The sequence below is a fragment of the Leopardus geoffroyi genome, chromosome A1, assembly GCF_018350155.1.
Source record: "Leopardus geoffroyi isolate Oge1 chromosome A1, O.geoffroyi_Oge1_pat1.0, whole genome shotgun sequence".
Classification (NCBI taxonomy): domain Eukaryota; kingdom Metazoa; phylum Chordata; class Mammalia; order Carnivora; family Felidae; genus Leopardus; species Leopardus geoffroyi.
This window is the reverse complement of record NC_059326.1, coordinates 60,833,453-60,858,464: the sequence shown is the minus strand read 5'-3', so window position 1 is coordinate 60,858,464 and position 25,012 is coordinate 60,833,453. Positions and strand designations below refer to the sequence as shown.

The 25,012-nt window shown below is 38.8% G+C and overlaps 1 long non-coding RNA gene across 1 annotated transcript; it reads left to right on the top strand.

Moving 5' to 3' along the window:
• The first annotated feature begins 1,678 nt into the window (after positions 1-1,678).
• On the top strand, positions 1,679-24,885 carry LOC123599208. Its single transcript, XR_006713041.1, has 3 exons — positions 1,679-1,747; positions 8,633-8,699; positions 24,837-24,885. It is a non-coding gene; the product is annotated as an uncharacterized LOC123599208 (long non-coding RNA).
• The last annotated feature ends 127 nt before the right edge of the window (positions 24,886-25,012 follow it).

Below are 25,012 nucleotides of genomic sequence, written 5' to 3'. Positions count from 1 at the left end.
GTGAAGCTGTCCCTTCTTAATCAAGTCTTAGCCACTTAAGGCTGATTATTACAGGAATTATTGTTCAGCTTCCTGAACTGGTTATTGCAGATTGTGAGTCAGAATTCTATGTCTGCATATAGTCTAGCAATTTTCCCTTTGCTATATTCAGGCTCTCATTGGAACAACAGTTGGGCAGTGTAAGCCTAGGCCTCCAGAATCCAAGGACTACCTTTGGAATCTGCTATTGCTTTGTAAGCAAGCATGAAGTAGTCCATTAATAGTTAAGAAGCCATGTGGTAGAAAGCCCAACTACCCCAACCAAGGCTAGCCCAGATCAACCTACTGTCTGGGTGACTCACAAAAATGGTAGAGCCCACAGCCATAGCAGAGGGTCTGTCTGCCCAACACACATAGTGCAGATGCAGGAGTGAGCTTAGCTGAGACCATAATTGCGTGTTAGAATCATGAGTAGTAATAACTGCTTATTGTTTTAAGCCACAGAACTATGGGCTACTTGTGACTGTAAATTTAGTATGTATTTACTGTATAATTTGAAAAATTCACAACCCAATTAAGTCCCAAGTCTTTCAAATAACTTGAGAAAATTCTCAGGCTTGAAAATGCAAAGGCAGAATTGAGACTACAGATTTTTGAAATTAAGATTTATATCCTAATACCTTCATTTGCAAAATGTGGAAACAAAGCCTTTAAATTCCACTCCTTTATAGATACTCCTTGTGCATGGCACAGTGACCGTTTGGTTGTTCTTTGTATAAATCACATCCTACTGATATAACTAGGAAGAGGAAAGTAACTCCTTTGGATCTTCAGTCACTTGAGAGGTTCAAGAAAGGAGTTGTAGACCATTAAAATGTTAATGTCATTGCTTTGGGCCCACACATAATATGAGTTTTATTTTACCAGGGCTTAAGTGATCAATAACTGGTTTTTAAGTTTCCTAGCAGGTTGGCTGTGTCAGATCCAAGTTTCCCCCCCAGTGGGAAGGCCCAGCAGCAGCACTGATATGGTAACTTCACCTGAGTGTTCTCCTGACACTACTTTGGTTCTTCTTGCCTTGGCTTCTTGCCAAGCTTGGTTTTGGAGCCCTCCTACTGAATCTGTAGGTAGCCAATATATTGCCAAAATAACTTGCTGCCTAGCTGGAGTCTGTTTCTGGCTCTTTGGAACAAAGAACCCTTGACAATGTGATGAGGCAACTAGACCTCTTCACTAACAGGTTTGCAGGAGTTGGGGGCAGGGGCGCAGTGGGAACCAAGTTTAGGTAAGGAAATAATCTATTCAGGCCAATATTTTCCCAGCCCAGATTATACTAACCTTCTGATCATAATAATCTCCATCTATCCTGGGCACTGCTGTAATCAGGGACTTTAAGCCTTAATATCAACCTCAAGTTCTTGGTCTTTTCTTACATATACTAAGACCATTTCAATTGCTACATCCATACTACTTATAGATGAGGCCTCCCCACCCCATCAGCAGTCTATAAGATCTATAGACCCCTCCACCTTATACACCTAGAAATGCTCTAAAGCAGAGTCACCTTTTCCTCATTTATGTAGTTTATTCTGGTTAATTTCCCTCCTAGAATATGAGCTCATAGGACCTCACTTCTTAGGTCATTGTTAAACATCTTGTTCTCATTAACCAGTACCTGTGTCATAATGGACTCCAAGGATACAAGGATAGGCAGCTTTCATTGTAACCAAAAACAAAAACAGAAAAAATAAAAAGGGTGCCTGACCAGGTGTGTTCTTATAAATTACAACTTTTATATTAAAGTTATGGATTCTCACAGGTAATGAAGTAGTCATATATCTGGTTCAAGTCTCAGCAAGAATTTGGAAAAGTGATTTGATTTCTCCCAGAGTCATTTATTCCATCTATGATTTTGGAGATCAGGATGGAAGATATCTAAGTATCTGCAGCACTATATTTTTAAGTAAACTATAATTATAAGCTATTGAATGAAGAATTTTAGGTATTCTAGTTATTTAATGAAGCTAATGGACAATGTTATGCTTCATATTTAATGAATCACATTAATAGGTAACATGAAGTTAACTAGTCATTACTCAAAAGAAAAATATTTTATAAAATGATGTTTTTAGGATTTTGGGGCAGGATTTTATGAATCTTAGTTTTAGAGAAGGCAAAAAAGTTCTTTTAAGAACTGTCTTCTACATACATTAATGATGGTTCTATTTATGGATTAAGAAAGTATAAATATTTTTATTTTTTTTTATTTTTTTTTTTTAATTTTTTTTTTCAACGTTTATTTTATTTTTGGGACAGAGAGAGACAGAGCATGAACGGGGGAGGGGCAGAGAGAGAGGGAGACACAGAATCGGAAACAGGCTCCAGGCTCTGAGCCATCAGCCCAGAGCCCGACGCGGGGCTCGAACTCACGGGCCACGAGATCGTGACCTGGCTGAAGTCGGACGCTTAACCGACTGCGCCACCCAGGCGCCCCAAGAAAGTATAAATATTTTTAGAGAGCATGAGAAATTGCAATTAAGAAAGCCATTTTCCTAGTCTGACTGATACATAGTCAAGGGACTTCTAGATACACTGAAAATGCTTATCAAGTGCCTAGTTAGCACAGAGAAAAGTCTGCAAAGTACCTCTGAAATATTCTGATTTATGAAAGAATGCTTAAGATTCTCACTGACTCAGGTGAATGGTGTTAATCTGTAGGTGAAGAATTTGATATCCTTAGGACAGTAAGGATCTGAAGCCCGTACTAATGTACATAAAAATTACCCTTTTCCTTAAACATTAAGGAAATTTGGAAAAATAAGTTTCTAATACTGCATGTTTACTGTATGTGTTCAAATATTTGATTATACACTGTCTTATAAGCTTCACTAAAAGTGCTTAATCTCTCCTCTTAATTATACCCTTTGAGGTGCATCATCTAATGTAACTGGTAAGATCCTTGGTAGTACATATTTTGGAGTATTTTGAAATCTTCAATTAATCCCTTTAACTTGATAGGGGAACAGCACATTTGATGTCAGCCAAAGAACAAGTGTCTTCATTTGATAATCTTAAGTGTTAATGAATATAGTAATGAACAGAAAGGATCATAAATTGTAGGTTAGTCTGTAGTTCTATTTACTTACATCTTAATTACAGAATTTAACAAAATCATTTTAAATTAAACCCACTTTAAGTCAACAAAACTCGTAGAGACGCCCAAAGGTAAAAATGAAAAAAATTCTAATACAAATCCTATCACAGCCAGGTGTAACAGTTTTCAAATTGCTGCCTTTGCAATGAGGTAATCCCAGTGGGAAAGGATACAGAGTTTATTTAAATTTTTGAATGCCTGGGTATTTGGATTTCCAAGACAGTTATAATTATGCATGTTGCCCATACTTAATATAGTTTCCACTACCTTAATTGATAATATTCTATGTTAGACCTTTTTCTGGTAGCACAGCAAGTTACAATACTAAGGAATATTGTATAGTCTTTGCATATCTCTCTTCAATCACCTGACCTCATGACCATATAAGTTTGACTAGTTTTCTGAAAGTGTTAAGAATCCTATTTCTGCCAGTTTAGTTTTCCCCCCTGCATTTTTCTCAAAAAGTACAAAGAATAAATGCTTTCATGGGATTAGCATTTAAAAGTGCTAATAGCAGCACTCTCAACAATAGCCAAATTATGGAAAGAGCCTAAATGTCCATCAGCTGATGGATAAAGAAATTGTGGTTTATATACACAATGGACTACTACGTGGCAATGAGAAAGAATGAAATATGGCCTTTTGTAGCAACGTGGATGGAACTGGAGAGTGTGATGCTAAGTGAAATAAGCCATACAGAGAAAGACAGATACCATATGGTTTCACTCTTATGTGGATCCTGAGAAACTTAACAGAAACCCATGGGGGAGGGGAAGGAAAAAAAAAAAAAAAAAAAAAAAGAGGTTAGAGTGGGAGAGAGCCAAAGCATAGGAGACTGTTAAAAACTGAGAACAAACTGAGGGTTGATGGGGGGTGGGAGGGAGGGGAGGGTGGGTGATGGGTATTGAGGAGGGCACCTTTTGGGATGAGCACTGGGTGTTGTATGGAAACCAATTTGACAATAAATTTTATATTTAAAAAAAACTTCAATTTAATTAAAAGACAAAAAAAATAAAAGTGCTAATAGGAGAAAAATGTAATGTCTCATACTAAAGACATTTAAAAGGAGCCAATACAACCAGCGGAATTAAGTCTTAAAATGGAATTCACCTATGCCCTAAAGTACTGGAAGCAATGTATTAAGACAGCCAGGAACTGAACTACCAGAATTTAGAAATACTACTGAAACAAGTTAATTGATTTAAGAAACTGCTCTAAAAACCAGTTACTAACGAGTATAAAGAAGTGTAGACAGTTACGGAATGTGATTATTACTATATAATATGTACACGGTTTTAGAATCAAAGACGGTAGCAGAGTAGGAAGACCCTAGGCTCTTCTGGTCCCACAGACTAGACAATTATCAAGTCATCCTAAATACTCCACAAAAATCAATCTGAAGACAGAACAAATTCAACAACTAAAGGGAAAGAGACCATGTGAGAAGTATGTAAATATGGTTTAAGGAAGAAATGGATCATGGGTGCTACTGAGGGGCGGGAGCTGTGGTCACAAATAAAGGGAGGAGTGGAGCACACAGGGTAACGAACAAGAACATTTACCCAAAGCCATTGGCTTAGAAAACAAGAGGGGTTGAATTTCATGAGTTCTTACACCCAGCAGGGCATAATGCCTGGAGTTTAAAGGTCAGAGAGCTTGGCTTAGATAGATTCCTGAAGGCAGTGTGCTGCTCCTGGGTAGAAGGCAAGCAAACAATGTGGGGGAATATATCATGGACACAGCAATATGATGAACACCCAGGGCACACAAGTCAGATTATTCACTCTTGGAGAGCATCCCTGGGAGGCAACATTCACAGAGACACCTCTCCTGGAACAAGGAAGCTGGCTGGCGCCATTCCTTTCCCTTACCCCTGAGTACAAACCCAAGGTCACCAGTGAGAAGCAGCACAGCACAGACAAGGGCTAACTTGCTTACACCAAGCCACACCCATCTGCGCTCTGGCAGGACTGCCCTTCTCAGTCAAGTTCGTCTCCGTCCCAGTGGGGCTGGTCACTCCACCAGAAGACCAGTGCAGGCCCCTGCTCCCACCACATCTCTAAAGCCTGGAGTTTTAAAGGTCAGATTTAGCTGGGATAGAGCCAGGAGAGCACTACACAGCTCTTAGAGATAAGGTAGGCAAACAAGATGGGGGTTTGGGGGAGTAGACTGCTTGGAAATAGCAACCTGAAAAAATGCCTAGGGCACACAGCAGGGGGAGATTATTCTCCATTCTAGGAGCACTTTCCTGAAAGGCAGCATTTAGGAAGAGAAGGTGACACCCCTCCAGGAACAAAGTTGCTGACTGCACCATTTCCCTCTCCCACCTCTCAGCATAAATACAAAGCCATCTAAGGGGACAACCGTGTACACTGGCTGCCTAACTTGCTTATACCAAGCCACATTAGGTTACCCATGTTTACAGGGAACTACCCTTCTCAATCAAGCTTGCCTCAGTCCCAGTATGGCAGGCTCTCTGCTCCAAAGACCAACACAAGCCCCTGCCCATATCGCATCTCCTGACCAGAGTTCTTCTGAGCCTCAGCTGTACTAGAAGTGGGGTCAGGTCTCATTTCACAAGCCAACCAGAGCACACCTAGTTAAAACTCAATTTCCAGGCCAGGGACTAAACACTGTCACGGCAGGAAAGGAGAGCCCCGAACAGCCACAACACAACAGCAGAGCCCACACCCACACACTGGAGACACTCCCATAAGCACAAGGCTCTGGATAATACATAACTTCATAAGGTCATTACTTTCAAGAGGAGATCTAACTTTTTTCTAACAGAGAAGGCAGACAAAACGCCAGCATAGAGGAATTTATCCCACATGGCTAGGTAAGGCCAGAGCCAGAGATATAAGCAAAACAGAATAAGTAACTCACCTGATGAAGAATTTAAAGCAACAATCATTAGGATACTCACCAGGCTTGAGAAAATAGTAGACATCAGGAGACCCTTATCACAAATGTGAAAGGATTAAAGAGTCAGAAGAGTGCAATACACGAGATTGGAAACAGGCTTGAGGCAATGAAGAGCAGACTAGAAGCAGCAGAGAAATGAGTGACACAAAAGACAAAATAATGGAATATAATGAAGCAGACAAGAGAATTATGGAACATGAGAACAGACTTAGGGAATTCAGTGAATCCACTAAACATAATAACATTAGTATTAGAGAAATCCCAGAAGAAAAGAGAAAAGGGTGCAGAAAATTTGAAGGGCAATAAACTTCCCTATTTTGGGGAAGGAAACAGACAACCAAATCCAGGAAGTACAGAAAACTTCCATCAAAATCAACAAAAGCAGGCCAACACCAAAACATACCATAATTTGCAAAATAGTGATAAAAAACTTAGAAGACTAACTACAGTAATTTACAAGGGAAAAACCCATAAGGTTATCTAGAGATTTCTTAACATGGCAAGCCTGAAGGGAGGGGCATGATACATTCAAAGTCCCGAATGGAAAGTCTGCAGGGAAGAATACTCTATCCAGCAAGACTATCATTCATAATAGGAGAGATAAAAGAGTTGCCCAGACCAAAACTAAAGTTTGTGACCACTAAATCAGCCCTGCAAAAAAGTATTAACGGGGACTGAGTGCAGAAAAGAACAAAAGTGACACAGGACCAGAGAAGATCTCCAGAAACCAGTAATAAAATGGCAATAAATCCATACCAATGATAACTTTCACTGTAAATGGACTAAAAACTCCAGAAGACATAGGGCCGTAAGACCCATCTATATGCTACCTGTAAGACTCCTTTTAGACTTAAGGACAACTGCAGATTGTGAAGGAGTGGGGAATTATCATGCAAATGAAGGTCAAAAGAAAGCTGGAGTAGCAATAATTACATTGGACAAACTAGACCTTTTCATTGTTTTTATCCTGCATTCTTATCACAGTAGTACTAGCCTCATGGAATGAATTTAAACATGCTATTTGTAAGATCAAAGACTTATCAATATTTGGTAGAATTCACCCAAGAAACTATGGGGTCTTGGGCTTTTCTGTGCTGGGAAATATTTGATTCTTTATTCTACTTTTCATTAGTGGTCTCAGATTCCCTGTTTTTTGGATTCAAGATTAAATCATAATAACTTGTGCCCTTTAAGAATTTATATCTATGGTTATCCGTTTTTTTTTTTTTTTCTCTCCGAGTCTTCTTTCCCAGTTAATGTAGTTAAGGCACTGCATTTTTTTGGGGGTGGGGGCAGGGAGGAGGAAGGAAGTCCTTATTTTCAATGTTATGTTCTTATTTATTCTGATTTCTAGCTCTGATTTGTTATTTCCTTCCTCAGTTGAAATTTCTGCTAAGTTTCTTCTTTTTCTGGTTTCTTGTGTTATTTGGGATGTTTTTCTTCATACAAGCATCTATAGCATAAATTTCTCTAACACCTGCTTTTGCTTTATCCCATAGGTTTTGGAATATTGTGTTTTGTTCTGAGAACTTGTGATTTGCCATTTGAGTTCTTTTAATGTTTATTTTTGAGACAGAGACAGAATGTGAGTGGGTTAGGGGCAGAGAGAGAGGGAGACACAGAACCCGAAGAAAGCTCCAAGCTGTCAGCACAGAGCCTGACGCGGAGCTCAACTCATGAGCTGTGAGATCATGACCTGAGCCGAAGCCGGATGCTCAACCAACTGAGCCACCCAGGCGCCCCTGCCATTTGAGTTATTTGGCCCACTGCTTGTGCAGTAATGTGTTTAATATTTATGAAATATTTAATATTTACACTGCAGATTTTCTAGCTTTGTGTTGAGATTTAATACCTTGTAGTTGGAAAATATACCTGGTAGGATTTCAGTCTTCATAAATTTGTAATATTTATTAGGTTTGATTTAACCAGGGGATTCTTCTGCGTATGCTTGAGAAAAAGGTATTTTTATTAGAATGTTTTAGCTCTTTTAGAACCACATAGTCTGAAGTATGCTTCAATAAAGTCTTGAAAAAATGACAACCTTAATGGAGGGTATACGTTTAAAATAAAGCCTATCAGGGGCGCCTGGGTGGCACAGTCGGTTAAGTGTCCGACTTCAGCCAGGTCACGATCTCGCGGTCCGTGAGTTCGAGCCCCGCGTCAGGCTCTGGGCTGATGGCTCAGAGCCTGGAGCCTGTTTCCGATTCTGTGCCTCCCTCTCTCTCTGCCCCTCCCCCGTTCATGCTCTGTCTCTCTCTGTCCCAAAAATAAATAAACGTTGAAAAAAAAATTAAAAAAAAAAAAAAATAAATAAAAAAATAAAATAAAATAAAGCCTATCAGAGGGGAGGTTGGTGAGGGGCATGGGTGAAATAGTCCCATTCACCTAAGTACACTTATGAGCACGGAGGAATGTATAGGATTATTGAATCTCTATTGTACACCTGAAACACTACACAGAACTGTTGGAATTAAAATAAATTGGACAAATGTATGAACTGTAAGGGCAAACATACATGTTTATATTGAAGTGCAGGTAATTCAGTTCATATAAGAGGTCATTTATCTCCTACAGGTGAACCTGACAACACAATGACCACAGCATTGCAGAGCCAAATGGATAAAACAATAATTACAGTCTGGTAAGTTGCAAATAGTCCATAGTTACCATAAAACTTGTGACAGGAGTGGAGGAGTATAAAGATGATACAGCTCAAGGCCAAGTCTTGGTATTTTGACTATTTAAAGAGGTTTTAGTAGACAAATTTGAGATTCTCAAGAGAAATAGATTAAGGACTTATTGTGGTCCCTTGAACAAACTTTGTCTCAAACTCAGCTGTAATTTACAACTATACACAACAGAGGGGATTTATGATCAATAATTTTCTATTAACCGTAGATATTAGTGTTGTAGTGGATAGGGATTGTTTCTATCACTGTACTAAAGAGTACTAGATAACCATATTTTTGAATTATTTTAGATTAAAAATTTATGCTTTATACCTAATCATAGGCAATTATTTGCATCTATGAAAAACCTAACATTATCTTTTAGTTATAGCTATTTTAAAGGATTATCCTCTCCACCATAGGACTTACACCAAGTAAATCCTGCATGCGTTAGCACTGGTTTTTCTGTTACATCAAGTTCAAAATGACTCAACAATGAAAAGCTCAACAGGCTACATTGACATAATGCTAAGTATCTTATATACCAACTTCTAAGATTTAGATATAACTGCAATCCAGACCAACAGACTCAATATTGAAGTTTATAGAAGACCTGTGAACAACATGGGTTTGAACTGTGCAGATCCATGTAACACATGGAATGTGATAAACATGACAGTACTGTATATGTGTCCCTTTCTTTAGCTTACTTTATTGGAAGAATACAGTATATATTACATATAGCATAGCTGTTAAAAATATCCATAAAAAGGAACACCTCGGTGGCTCAGTCATTTGAGCATCCAACTCAATTTCAGCTCAGGCCGTGATCTCCCAGTTTGAATTCAAGCCCCACATTAGGCTCTGCGTGGAGAGCAAGGAGCCTGCTTGGGATATATTCCGCCCCTCCCCCACTCATGCTCTCTCCCTCAAAAAAAATTTTTTTTAAGATGTATTAAGGTTTCTAGTCAACTGGCTATTAGTTAAGTTGGGGTGGGGAGGGAGGGTCCAAAGTTATACATGGATTTCTGACTTCATGTGGAGTTTAGTATCCATAACCCCGTTTTTCAAGGGTCAATTACTTAGTTTTATCCCCATGTCCCAAACTAGCATAAAAGCTAAACATTGCTTGACTTGGTACTTTTACTGACCACTTAGCAGGGCCAAAAGTACTTGACAAGTTTATTCCAGTTGTATGCAGGTGATTAATGCCATGGAATAAAGCAATCAGGGAAACAGTTTCCAGAGGGTAGATTTAAAACCTGAAAGAACAGTTTTTGTATATCTGTAAGTCCTGATTGGAGCAAGGGGAAGCTTAGGACACCTAAAAGCAACTACAGGGAGCCGGGAAGCCTAGAGGCCATAAAGGAGGGTTCTGGTTGCTAGAGTTGCCTGTATTTAAGAGGGGCAATAGCATGTCCTTTGAATCCTTCCTGGAAAGGCTAGTGCAGGGGCCTGCTGCTCCCATAGGCTCCCTCCTCCCTGCTGATCTGGGAGTATGAGCCATTTAAAAAATACATGGAAACAGATGAAAATGAAAAAAAAACAAGTGTTTTGGGATGCAGCGAAGGCAGTCCTGAGAGGAAAATACATTGCAATCCAGGCCCATCTCAAACAAACATCCCATATACAAAATGTAACCGCACAAAAGGAACTAGAAGCAGAACAAAGACACTCCAAACCAAGAAGAAATAATAAAGATCAGAGCAGAAATATGGAATCTAAAAAACCTGTAGAGCAGATCAGTGAAACCAAGAGTTGGTTTTTTGAAAAAATAAAATTGATAAACTTCTAGCCAGGGTTCAAGAAAAGGGAGAGGACCCCAATAGATAAAATCACGAATGAAAATGGAATTATTACAACCAATCCCTCAGAAATACAAGCAATTATCAGACTACTATAAAAGATATGCCAACCAACTGGACAACCTGGAAGAAATGGACAAATTCCTAAGCACCCACACACTTCCAAAACTCAAACAGGAAGAAATAGAAAACTTAAACAGACCCATAACCAGCAAAGAAATTGAATCCGTTATCAAAAATCTCCCAATAAGAATCCAGGACCAGATGGCTTCCCTGGGGAATTCTACCAGACATGTAAAGCAGAGATCATACCTATCCTTCTCAAGCTGTTACAAAAAAATAGAAAGGGAAGGAAAACTTCCAGACTCATTCTATGAAGCCAGCATTACTTTGATTCCCAAACCAGACATAGACCCAACAAAAAAAGAACTACAGGCCAATATCCCTGATGAACATGGATACAAAAATTCTCAACAAGACACTAGCAAATCAAATTCAACAGCATATAAAAAAAATTACCATGACCAAGTGGGATTCATTCCTTGGGTGCAGGGCTGGTTCAATATTCACAAAATCAATGTGATACATCACATTAATAAAAGAAAAGATAAGAACCATAGGATCCTGTCAATTGATGCAGAAAAAGTATTTGACAAAATTCAGCATCCTTTCTTAATAAAAACCCTCAAGACAGTTGGGATAGAAGGAACATACTTCATCATAAAAGCCATTTATGAAGAGCCCACAGCTAATATCCTCAATGGGGAAAAACTGACAGCTTTCCCCGAGATCAGGAACACGACAGGGATGCCCACTCTCACCGCTGTTGTTTAAGTGTTGGAAGTGCTAGCATCAGCAATCAGACAACAAAAGGAAATCAAAGCCATCAAAATTAGCAAAGATGGAAGTCAAGCTTTCACTGTTTGCAGAGGACATGATACATGGAAAACCCAATGGACTCTACCAAAAGTCTGTTAGAACTGATACATGAATTCAGCAAACTCGCAGGATACAAAAATCAATGTACAGAAATCAGTTGCATTCTTATGCACTAATAATGAAGCAACACAGAAACTGATCCCATTCACAATTGCACCAAGAAGCATAAAATACCTAGCAATGAACCTAACCAAAGATGTAAAAGATCTGTATGCTGAAGACCATAGAAAGCTTATGAAGGAAATTGAAGATACAAGGAAATGGAAAAATATTCCATGCCCGTGGATTGGAAGAATATTGTTAAAATGTCAGTACTACTCAAAGAAATCTACACATTCAATGAAATCCCAATCAAAATTGTACCAGCATTCTTCTCAGAGCTAGAACAAGCAATCCTAAAATTTGTACGGAACCACAGAAGACCATGAATAGCCAAAGTAATTTTGAAGAAGACCAAAGTGGGAGGCATCACAATCCCAGACTTTAGCCTCTACTACAAAGTTGTAATCATCAAGACAGCATGGCATTGGCACAAAAACAGACATATAAACCAACGGAGAATAGACAACCCAGAACTGGAACCATAAATGTATGGCCAACTAATCTTTGACAAAGCAGGAAAGAGTAACCAAGGGAAAAGAGTCTCTTTAACAAACGGTGCCAGGAGAACTGGACAGCAACAAAGAATGAAACTAAACCACTTTATCACACCATTCACAAAAATAAACTCAAAATGGATAAAGGACCTGAATGTGAGACAGCAAACCATCAAAACCTTAGAGGAGAAAGCAGGGGGAAAAAAAAAAAAAAAAAAAAACAAAAACCTGACTTCAGCTGCAGCAGTTTCTTACTTGACACATCTCCAAAGGCAAGGGAATTAAAAGCAAAAATGAACTATTGGGACCTCAGAGATAAAAAGCTTTTGCACTGCAAAGGAAACAAAACTAAAAGGCAACCAATGGAATGGGAAAAGATATTTGCAAATGACATTGGACAAAGTGTTAGTATCCAAAATCTGAAGAACTCCCCAAACTCCACACCCAAAAAACAAATAATCCAGTGAAGAGATGGGCAGAGGACATGAATAGACATGTCTCTAAAGAAGACATCCAGATGGCCAACAGGCACATGCAAACTGGTGCAGCAGCTCTGGAAAACCGTATGGAGGTTTCTCAAAAAATTAATAGATCTACCCTATAATCCAGCAATAGCACGGCTAGGAATTTACCCAAGGGATACAGGAGTACTGATGCATAGGGGCACTTGTACCCCAAGGTTTATGGCAGCACTCTCAATAGACAAATTATGGAAAGAACCTAAATGTCCATCAACTGATGAATAAAGAAATTGTGGTTTATATATACAATGGAATACTAGTTGGCAGTAAGAATGAAATATGGCCTTTTCACATGAAAAGATGCTCAACATCGCTCCTCATCAGGGAAATACAAATCAAAACCACACTCAGATATCACCTCACTCCAGTCAGAGTGGCCAAAATGAACAAATCAGGAGACTATAGATGCTGGAGAGGATGTGGAGAAACGGGAACCCTCTTGCACTGTTGGTGGGAATGCAAATTGGTGCAGCCACTCTGGAAAACAGTGTGGAGGTTCCTCAAAAATTAAAAATAGACCTACCCTATGACCCAGCAATACCACTGCTAGGAATTTACCCAAGGGATACAAGAGTACTGATGCATAGGGGGGCACTTGTACCCCAATGTTTATAGCAGCACTCTCAACAATAGTCAAATTGTGGAAAGAGCCTAAATGTCCATCAACTGATGAATGGATAAAGAAATTGTGGTTTATATACACAATGGAGTACTACGTGGCAATGAGAAAGAATGAAATATGGCCCTTTGTAGCAACATGGATGGAACTGGAGAGTGTTAAGTGAAATAAGCCATACAGAGAAAGACAGATACCATACGTTTTCACTCATATGTGGATCCTAAGAAACTTAACAGAAACCCATGGGGGAGGGGAAGAAGAAAAAGTTAGAATGGGAGAGAGCCAAAGCATAAGAGACTCTTAAACTGAGAACAAAGTGAGGGTTGATGGGGGGTGGGAGGGAAGGGAGGGTGGGTGATGGGTATTGAAGAGGGCATCTTTTGGGATGAGCACTGGGTGTTGTATGGAAACCAATTTGACAATTTCACATATTGGAAAAGAATATAAAAAATAAAAATTTAGGTTAAAAAAAGAAATATGGCCTTTTGTAGCAACAAGAGGTGTTATGCTAAGTGAAATACGTCATACAGAGAAAAACCAATACCAGAAGTTTCTCATGTTTTCACTCTTATGTGGATCCTAACAAAAGACCATGGGGGAGAAGGAAAACAAGTTAGATAGGGAAGGAGGCAAATCATAAGAGACTCTTAAAAACTGAGAATAACCTGAGGGTTGATGGGGGATGGGAGGGAGGGGAAAGCGGGGGATGGGCATTGAGGAGAGCACCTGTTGGGATGAGCACTGGGTATTGTATGGAAATCAATTTGACAATAAATGTAATAAAATCTTTTGCCAAGATGTATCTTAAAAAAGGGACAAAACTCTAAACCGATTTCCCTTTACCACTTGGGCTTCTTAAAGGGCCTCCTCTCCAGTTTCTAGGGGGTTTGTTAAGTTACAGGACCAAGAAACCCAATACTATGGAGGGGGGGGAATGAGACCCAAGTGATTTCATGGAAGATTAAGTTTTATAACCATCACATAGTCTCAGACCTGGTTGGCATTATTTAAGACATGGTTTGAGTTTGATGTAAAATACTAGATTTATGCAGATAGTTAAAAATGTGTACATTAAAAATGTGTACATAGGTCCATAAAGTTTTATTTTAAAAATGTCAAACAGAAGTAGAACTTAGCTTCAGGAATCATAAGGATTGTTATTTTTCTGTTTTTATATAGTTCTGTAAATAAAGCATTTAGAAAGTATTAGGTAGAAAAATACAAGTTCTCTGCAGATGGTATTTTGTGTACATAAAATCTAAAGAAATCAGTGGAAAGTAGAACAAATCTTAGAATCACTCATCCAGATACAAATAGCAAGATTTTTCCCCTTATTGCAAAAGTGATGGTCCTACATTTTATGTCGATAGGAAGAAGTTTGATGAAAAGTATTTGAAACGTAGGTAAGGAATTGACAAAAACCTGAAGGAGAAATCTACAAGAACATTCTTAAGGATTTCTAGAATGATCTGGTTACATCTTAAAAGAAACTAGGAGACCAAAGCAACATCTAGCAGCTACTACCTCAAGATCAATATTGTAAGTTTTTGTTTTGAGAGCAAACGAGAGCATGTACACAAGCAGGGAAGAGGAGAGAGAATCTTAAGCAGTCTCCACACCTAGCACCGAGCCTGATATAGGACTTGATCCCACAACCATGGGACATGACCTAAGCCAAATATCAAGAGTTGGAATGCTTAACTGAGCTACCCAGGTGCCCCAAATATTCTTCCTAAATGAACAAAAATTGTTTAAGTCAGGGCTTTCACACAGGCTTAATGTTTTACTATGTATCACTCGTGTAGATTCAGTAGACTACTTTCAAAGATAACACAAGAAAACATGCATCAAGGGCCTTACACACAGCTTAAGACAGTTTTACAGATTTATGGGAGATAGAGGTTATAAATTAAGTATACTGAACAGATTAGGATAAGAAAATTAGGAATAATTTCAATGTTAATGAGAGTGCAAGTAAACATGATCTACTTGGGGCGCCTGGGTGGCTCAGTCGGTTGAGCAGCCGACTTCGGCTCAGGTCATGATCTCGCGGTCCTTCGAGCACCGCGTCGGGCTCTGTGCTGACAGCTCAGAGCCTGGAGCCCGTTTCAGATTCTGTGTCTCCCTCTCTCTGACCCTCCCCCATTCATGCTCTGTCTCTGTCTCAAAAATAAATAAACATTCAAAAAAAATTAAAGGGGCGCCTGGGTGGCGCAGTCGGTTAAGCGTCCAACTTCAGCCAGGTCACGATCTCGCGGTCCGTGAGTTCGAGCCCCGCGTCAGGCTCTGGGCTGATGGCTCAGAGCCTGGAGCCTGTTTCCAATTCTGTGTCTCCCTCTCTCTCTGCCCCTCCCCCGTTCATGCTCTCTCTCTGTCCCAAAAATAAATAAACGTTGAAAAAAAAATTTAAAAAAAAATTAAAAATTAAAAAAACATGATCTACTCAAATACTAGTGAGTTTGAAGTTTTAAAATTTTTGCTATCGATTAAATGAAAGGTAGGTACACGTGGACATATGTGTCACCTGCTCCCTTCTGCCTCTCAACCACTTCCCATCAACATACAGAATTTAAAGGAAACACTAATTCAGGATATCAGAAATTAAATACTCAAGTACTGTTCACTTCTAAAGTGCTTGAGGTTTGAATGAAGTTCATGATTGTCATGATCAAGTTTTACTGCTAGTCTATAAAACTTGTGAGATTTATCTAGAAGATGGTACGCCAGTAATGCTTTCAAACACTTCTAAATAGATCATACTTAGGCATTTTCACCTAAAATACTGAAGGCTGAGTGTAGTAGAGTACGCTTGACCATTCACTAACTGACACATTGAAGTATTTTTACTTTATAGGAATTATCAAATGAGGATTCACTTTAGGAGAAAGAATCCTGCATATTAACTCATTTTTACTGAAGTAGAACATAGAATATCCTATTTTTTTTGGTATATATCCTAGTGATTCAGTATTTTTATGTATAATAATCTCACTATAATCCTGATTACCATCTGTCTGAAGTAAAGCATTCCACTGTCACTTACATCCAAACTAATGCACTGTAACATTTTAGTGGTTTTCAGCCTTTACCTTATCTTAGCACCTTGGCGGGGAGGAGGGAGAGAAGGGGAACCAGATATACAGTATTAGCAAGTAAAAGCTCTGGGTTTGAGACCAGGTAAGGATTTTTAAAAGCTAACCAAGTGATTATGATGTGCAACCAAGCTAGAACCACTTCTGAGATTTAATCCTTACCTCCCACCTTCCAAGTGAGAGTTCCCTACCTTGAAGTTTCAATAGTTCTCATCTGTGGAGAGGACAACATAATTTTGATTTGGAATGGCTTATCTGTAATTTAATACAGTTAACGGTTTCAAGTATCAAAGCATACTAATACATGTAGCAGTTTGGTTTATGGCCACAAGGAGTAGAAATTCAGATTACTTCAAGATTTAAAGGGGGGAAAAATATACCTCTACCCCACTACCACAGGGCCTGGTGAAAAGTTAGCAGCTGCTCTAGAGATTAGCTACTATGTTACCTCCTCAGGCCACACAGGCTCTTCAATCACATTTCTGCTCATTGCTAAAGTCTATTCTGCTCCTGTTTACCGGCTAGTTCTATTTTCTCAGTTACTATTCCCTCACTTAACTTACCTACATATACAATTGGATTGGTCAAGCTTATTCTTGTATTAGGTCTGTTTCATTTGATCAGGTACACAGGTCCAGTCTATTCAGCTGGGATGGTGGCAAGGCCCATGGCCACCTAGATATCCTATGCATGAGTTGAAGATTCCCCCAGAAACCATCAGATGGAGGAGGACACCAAGTGATGGACCATTCTAGCAAACACCAGATAGTTGTCCAAGGCTTTCAAGGCAGCATGATGTCAGTTTTAAGAATTTGTCAATGTTTGCAATTAATAGGACCATTAGTAAAACTGATCTTATTAGAATATTCTCCATGAAATTATGTCTAGAAGACTGTTGCTTCTTTTGGGAGCATGAATCTGAGCAGTTTGGTCTTCTCCTGAAAGGTGTGTTTTTCCAAATCATGTTATTCAATTATGTGCAAAATAAAGGTTGCAAATTGATAGCTGGCCAAGCAACTGTGTGCACTCTTTCCCAAATTTCAGCTTATTTCTGAAAAAATCTTTCTTATATCATGAATAATGTTTCACCTGAGATCTGCATTACCATAGTACACAAGTTGCATGCAAGTTCTTCTAACCATAGCAAGTTCTTTCCTGCTTCATTATATTGTACATGTGAATCCTCCACTTTCCTATTTGGCGATCAGACAGTAGCAGTTACAAGATCCTGAATATTAGGATGAAATATTAGCATACTGATGTACCATTTACATTGTCCTACTTCTCATTAAAGTCCCATTTAAAAATAGATCAAATAGGGGCACCTGGGTGGCTCAGTTGAGCATCCAACTTCAGCTCAGGTTATGATCTCACAGCTAGTGAGTTCGAGCCCAGTGTCAGGCTCTGTGCTGACAGCTCAGAGCCTGGAGCCGTTTCGGATTCTGTGTGTCCTCTCTGCCATTCCCCCGCTCACATGCACTCTTTCTCAAAAATAAAACATTTAAATTTAAATAAAAAAAAATAGATCAAAAACAATCTCTTGTTAACCATTTGGTTTGAAATTGTTCATTGTTACAAGATTGTACTGTAATTATGTAGTTTGCTAGGTTGTATAATTGTCTATTTACCAGATAGGTCTTGACAGTACAGTAGTTCCAAAATAATCATTAGCTTGGTTAAAAGTTGTTAAAGCACTTTAGCTTTAATAACCAACTTCCAAGAAAGATCCTAAGGAACAAATGATAAAGGAGCTTAAATCCTCAAAATCCAGACTGAGGGAAACTGAGGACAACTAACAGGTTTATTCGGTAAGCATGCACACACATACACTAGTGAGAGAAAAGATCTAGACTTAAGGAACATGTTTACCAATTTTAACTCATGGACTGTATTTGTAGCCTTATTTGAAAAAAAAGGTCAAAGTCATTTGAGAAAATTCAAGCACTGCATATTTGATGATTAATCCAGATCTATGCCTACCTTGAAATTTTCACCAACATTATCAAAATAAGCATTTTCCCAGAAGACAAACTCTGGTATTCAGTAAGATCTTACCTAACAGCTCTGAAATTCCATTATGAAATCAGGTAAGGGATCTAAACAGGTTTCCTACTACTGTAATATTTTCTAACTGCAACAAACAAGTTTCTTTCACCAAGTCTGTTGTGTTAGTTGGGAAAATTTCTGCTCATGTCCAACACCATCTGGTATGGAAGGTGTTCCAAGCAGTAAACTGCTTCAGAGAGCTCCTCATCTTCCCTGTGTGGGGGTATTTTAAAAGACAAGGAAAAAAAAAATAAACATAGTACATAATTTACTAGCTGTCTCATGTTTGCAGCCAGAGTTTCTGTACACCTCGGTATGAATGTAATTCTTTAGCTTATATAGTTAGGTTATGGATCTCCAATAAAAATTTCAGTTGAATGTCCTAGTTTTTTTAAGCTATAACAAAAGCTGTATTGAGTTCTGAGAAGAACATCAAAATTCAAACTCTACTCTTTAAAATTCAGAATGGAGACTCAAATTCTAATTTACTTGCCCAGGGTCACAGCCAGGACTAGATTCCAGACTCTAATCCTAGAGCATCATTTTTCCAATGTGATGTTGCTTATTTTAAAGCTTTAAATGTGATCTATCATTTGATTTTGGCTAGGCAAGAATAGAGGAAAGCAAAGTTCCAGAACAATTATATATTAGATACTATTTCTAGTAAAATGCCACCTGGCTAACTTTACAAAGTGCTACATTTCAAGAGGGGGGGAAAAAGGCTAACTTTATACTTAGACCATTAATTTTTATAGCTTAAAACAATCACGTAGTCCATTGCCATAGAATCAGGACAGCCAGTTGCCACAACCCAGCAGCATTCTCTCGACCAAGTCACTCCAGCCTCTCTGGGCATTAGCTTCAAATATGGAACATGTCACTTAACCATACAGAGGATTCTAGCACAAATTCGGGTTCTGTAGTGTAAAATTTAGTTTTTCAGGTTACTTTTCATTCTAAAATTGTCAGCTTTTAAAGAATAAGCTTCACATTATAGTCAAGAAGTTATGCTGTAATAAAGCTAGCCCTGATGTTCTACAAACTACAATACCACAACAGACATAACTGGCTTTTAACAGGCTGCTCATAAAGCTGCCAGGATGACCTTTTTGAAATATAATCCCATGTTTAAGATCTTTCTGGGGCCTCCCCAACACCTGCTGAATCAAGTCCAAATCCCTTAATGTCGTGTGAAAGAAACATGGTATCCTGACTTCCATCCACTTGCCTTTTTGTTTTCTCCTGCCACTTTATACAAAGTAATGGTTTACACACTAAGTAAAACAAGTTAATTTTTAGTGGTTTCTGTTTAATATAGAATATGAAGAGACTATAGGACATAGCCAGTAGAGTTCACTGTACTTTAGCTAGTTTTATTGTTTAGAAAGTAACAAAGCAAATCATTTCATAAGTAGATAAATCCTGTAAGTATCCAGAAGATGATTATATACTTACCTAGAAGGTGAATATAGCTTCTTGCCTTTGTCTAATTGTCTTGATAAGGTAGTCTTGCAAATCTATCCTCAAATGTGGGTTTTTCTTTCCCAAAGATTTAGTAGAAATTAAAAACCTATGTATATGTCAAATGATGTTCTATGTGCCAAGACATAGCAGTGAGCAAATGCCCCTGACCCATGGGCTCATACTTTGTGGGAAGGTATGAACACTACATCAGTCAGTGTGCCATATCAGTGCTGAGAATAAAGCTGCAGACGGAACATGATATTTTAGAGGTCAGCAAAGGCTTCTGATAAGGTAGTATCTCCTTTTAACCTGGGAATGAGGAAGACAGTTATGCAGGTAACTGGGAAAAGATCAGAGAGTAAAGGCTCTGAGCAGGTGTGTACTGTTAGGAGAGCAAGAAGGGAGCTTTCCTGGCCTGAGTGGTGTAGGTAAGAGAGAAGAGCAGGCGAAAGGTCAGAGTGAATGTGGACATGGGGTATGGGGCCAAAGTGGAGCATATCTATGGTAGTCAGTTACAAGCAAGGCACCCCATGAATTGCCTTAGTTTACCTTCATCTATGAGGTAGGTATCCTCTACTAGAGGGAATAAAACAGGTCAAACATAAGGTCCAAATCTTAGGAGTTGGTACTGCAATCTGGCCTCCTGGTCTACCGGACTCCAAGTTATTTATTGGCTATATAGATCTTATGTATAATTTCAGAAATATTTCAAGGTTCCTATCGTGCAGAAGTATTTTTTAAAACAATTTTATTTTTGAGAGCACATGCATGCACACGAGCTTGGGGGGGGGGGGGCGCAGACCACAGAATCTGAAGCAGGCTCCAGGCTCTGAGCTACAGCACATAGCCTGATGCGTGGCTGGAACCCATGAATTGCGAGCTCATGACCCGAGCCAAAGCCAGACGCTTAACCAATGGTTTTTATTGAAAGTGAATTAAAAATTTTTTAAAAAGATAGTGTAAGGTAATGCTTTTTTTTCTGCTGAAAACAAGACCTACTGCAATGACAGGACAGGCCCAGAAATGAAGATTTTAGCCAGATAAGAAAACAAGCTTAAGCTTTCCTATCCTGTGATTCTCCACTTTAAAATTGATATTTGGCAAAACTAAAATAGGAGAAATAAAGTTGACCTTAGTTTTTAGCAGGTCAATGGAGTTTAGTTAATGATGAATTTGCTTGTTTTTTTTAAACACAAACTGCCCTTTTAGTGAGCCTCTAAAACTGCAGTGGTCCTATGTTTTTACACTCCCTTTTGAGTCTACTCCTTCCTTTATTTTTAGGATATTTTGGCAGAGAAAAGTTACTATTGCCCTTAAGATGGTCTTAAAAGGAAAAGATGAACCAGCACAATCAAATGATTATTAAACTGCTATGTATAACCTTCCTACCTTTCTAGAAAAAATAGAATGTAAAATGAAAGCCTAAGTTCCTGAAGGATATTAAAACTCCATTGAATGTACTAGTCATAAATTTTAAGTCGATCACTTGGAAATCCTTGGTGTTGTAATATAAGGAGTGCAGTGAACCTCTATACTGTTAACTTACAGTGTAATTGTTACATAACTAGCCATTTTAACATCCTCACTACGAAAGTACTAACATACAAAGCCATTTATTCTACATATATATTCCCAATGCCAAAAACATGGGTGATTTACCACTTACCCATTACTGTTTAGTATAAAGTGATCAAGATGGTTTACAATTTTCAAAATATTTAACTGAAGATACTTCGTAGGGAAGTACTAAACAAAGCAATTCTTGCCAGCCTTCCAGATAGCCTGTAAGGGGTTTCAAGAATTGAGAAATTAACTGGATAAATCAAGGTCAAATGGGTTTTATCACTGGTACAGCATTTAGTCCCTGCAGAAAAGCACTAGAAGCAGGTATTTGATAGTACCTCAAAAGCAGCCCAGCTGTAATGATACCACCTTCAGCTACAAGGGGTATAGAAATGGTTTTTCAGCTAACACTAACATCCTTAAATACTACAGATTGTAACTAGAATTTAAAGAACATCTGTTCATTATGTCTTCAAGTATTTTATTGACAGTGAATACTGGAGTACCAACAATGTCATTATGGCTCTGCTCCCTCATTTAATCTTAGTGAGCTTCTGTGAAATAGTTCATCTTATTCTGAGGAAATGGTGACGAGTTCAACTCGTATTGAACTAGTCCTAGTATTAGTCTGCCCAGGCAGCTGTAACAAAAACTCTAAGACTAGGTGGCTTAAGTTTTCTCCACTCCAGAGGCTAGAAGTAGCAGATCAAGGTTCTGGCCAGCTTTATTTCTGGTGAAAACGCTCTTCGTGGCTTGAAATGTGCAGCCTTCCCAGGGCCTGTCTTTGGTCTGTGTGTTGGGACAGCTCTCTAGTGTCTCTTCCTCTAAGAACAGTTCTACGGAATCAGGCACCATCTTATAACCCCATTAAACCTTAATGTTTAGGTTTAAGCCCTCCCCCACTCGTGCTGTCTCTCAAAATAAAAAGTGAAGCATAGGAACAATATGACTGTCAGATACGAACCTTTCAAAGGCCTAACAAGGCTCAGGATTTTAAGCTATATAGCACTCTACACATGCAGTTAGGCGCCATGTAAAAACTAGGCTTAACATTTAATACAGTCTCATGCTTTTATTTGCTTGAAGATAGTTTCTCAGAAGCAAAGACCCATCCTTCCCACATGTTTGAATTCAACCAAAATAGTTTAATAAGGGGCTTAATATATTAAACACCCATGTAGCCTTTGCAATACTAAGATTCATCTTTGCTAGGAACACAATTATTCCTTTGAAAAATCAAGTCAAAGCAGACACATCAATTACATTTAGTCAAAGGTTACAAGGGGATAATCAGCATCAACCATGATCCATAGTCAGCAATTATCACCCTGTGAATACTACCTAAAGGCAAAATTTAAGAAGTTTCTATAATCATTTCAAATAGAGAGATTAACATTCCTAAAAGCAGATCAATATGCATTATAAATTAGACCCCAATGTAAGGTTAACCTACAGTTAACAGAACTCTGCATAACTATTCAACTATATTCATTCTCAGGCTTAGACTAAATAAGTCCTAGCCCATGTTTTGCCACAAAACTTTAACAGGGAGCTAATGCATGTTTTTTCCTAGGTCCTTGTAGTTTAGAAGTTATTTAATTGCCTCAACACAATCCCTTCAATATTTGTTACGTATTGTCATCTACTTAAACACATCTTAGAAATGTTAACCCCTTGGTTCTCAGTGGTCAGTTTTATCCCCATGAAATAAATGGCCATGTATGGAGACATTTGTGGTTGTCACAATTATTGGCTGGTGAAGGCTGAGAAAGGTAGGAGCGATACTAATGGGGGGGGCGTAGGTAGAAGTTAGGGAGGACATTGCACATCCTACAAACAGCCCTCCCACAACAAAGAAAGTGCCAATAATGCTGAGGTTTAGAAACCTTGAATTAACCTGGGAACTGGGCTAGTGCAGCAGGCACAGAGCTAGTTACTACAAATACAAACATGGATTTTGGAGTCCAGGGACCTGGCTTCCATCCTTGGCTCCATCATCTACTGATACTGGGATCTTCGAGGTTTTGCAGCAGAACACTCAGGCAATGTACCTAATTCCACTTCAGTTATTGTGAGGATGATAGGAGATACTACGTGCAGAGTGGCTACGACAGTGATCAGGAATCAACAGATGTAGAACCAAACAGTAACGGTCACAGCTCCTAGCTCCTCTAGGAGCCTAAAGAGACCACTTAACATGGGATCTTCAATAGAATCCTGCAACATAAGGATATTGAGGTGAAAGCAGAGAAAGTCAGAAGTTACAGACTTTAGTTAATAATCCTGTATCAGTAGACGAGGTCAAACTCCAAACAGTATTTCACCAACTAAGGACTATCAGAAGACAAGTGGGACACATACCAGAGGACTGAACTCTATTAAAAGATAAATCCTAGGACATTTAGGATATAAAAACCTTACATATTTCCCAGAAGAGATTTTAAAACCTTATAGAATTGTCAATATAAATGAAAAGGGCCACATTTTAGTCAATCAAAACCTCAAGATTTAAAAGGTGTGTGGATAGCTGTTAATGTCGTGACAGAAATGGTGGGGGGGGGGGTGGCAAAAACACCTTCCCATACTACTATCCCAAGACATTTAGTGGTTACTGTTTTTGCTAGTCCAAAATTTATCACGTTAGATAGTTCATGCTGAATAGAGATGGCCTCTGAAGACCAGGCTACAGACAGGTAGAATAAATTTGTTTCTTGAAACATTTAAAAAATTGTGTTAGTAAAGTATTGGCTCTAAGTCAGATTGAGGAGAACACACATGATGTACTATGAATGTGCCTAGTATCACTTTTCCAGGGAGTTCAAGGAATTAGGTGACAATATAAAGGGATAACATATCCTTTTCTTATTATAGTTATCTACATTACAAAGCTAGTGTCTGAAGTACTGGCAGAAGGTTGGTATATAGCGTTTTTGTTTTTTTTAAAAAACACACGTCAGGTCCCTATCCTCCTAACCCGTTTAAAGAACAGTTACAATTAGAGAACAGTACAAGGCTTCTTCCAGCATGCACAGTAGTGAGGGAGTTTTGAGTTGAATTGTAGCAGTGCCAGAATAGGTGGAATCCTAAGCCAGGTGCTTGGTATTAATTCGAAATTAGGGTCCTCACAGATGTGATCATTTTAAGGCAAGATTATGATGGCCCAAACCAATAGGGCTGGTATCCTTACAGAAGGCAGACCCACAGAGAGGAAAGCCACATGACAAGAGTCTGAAATAAGGACACATATACAAATGAAGGAATGCTAGGAATTGCCAATACCAACCAGAAGCTAGGAGGAAACAGCTAAGGCTCCCCTACAGCCTTCAGAGGTAGTAGAGGCCTGCTGATTCTTTGATTATGGACTGCTAGCTCTTCACAGAGACAATAAGTCTGTGGTTTTAAACACTTTGTTTGTAGCACTTTGACAGTCCTAGAAACTTTGGCTTCCATTACTGTGTCAACAGGACTGTGAAGGCCACCAAATACGGAAAAGGGATTAACAAATGCCAACAGGTAAGGAATCCAACCATAGTAAGCAAAACAAGGGAAAAAGCACAGTGAGCCCCACTGTACCTGCTGTGCAGAGGAGAGTGGTCTTTTCCCTGAGTTCACATCTACTTGCCAGCACTGCTACTCCAAG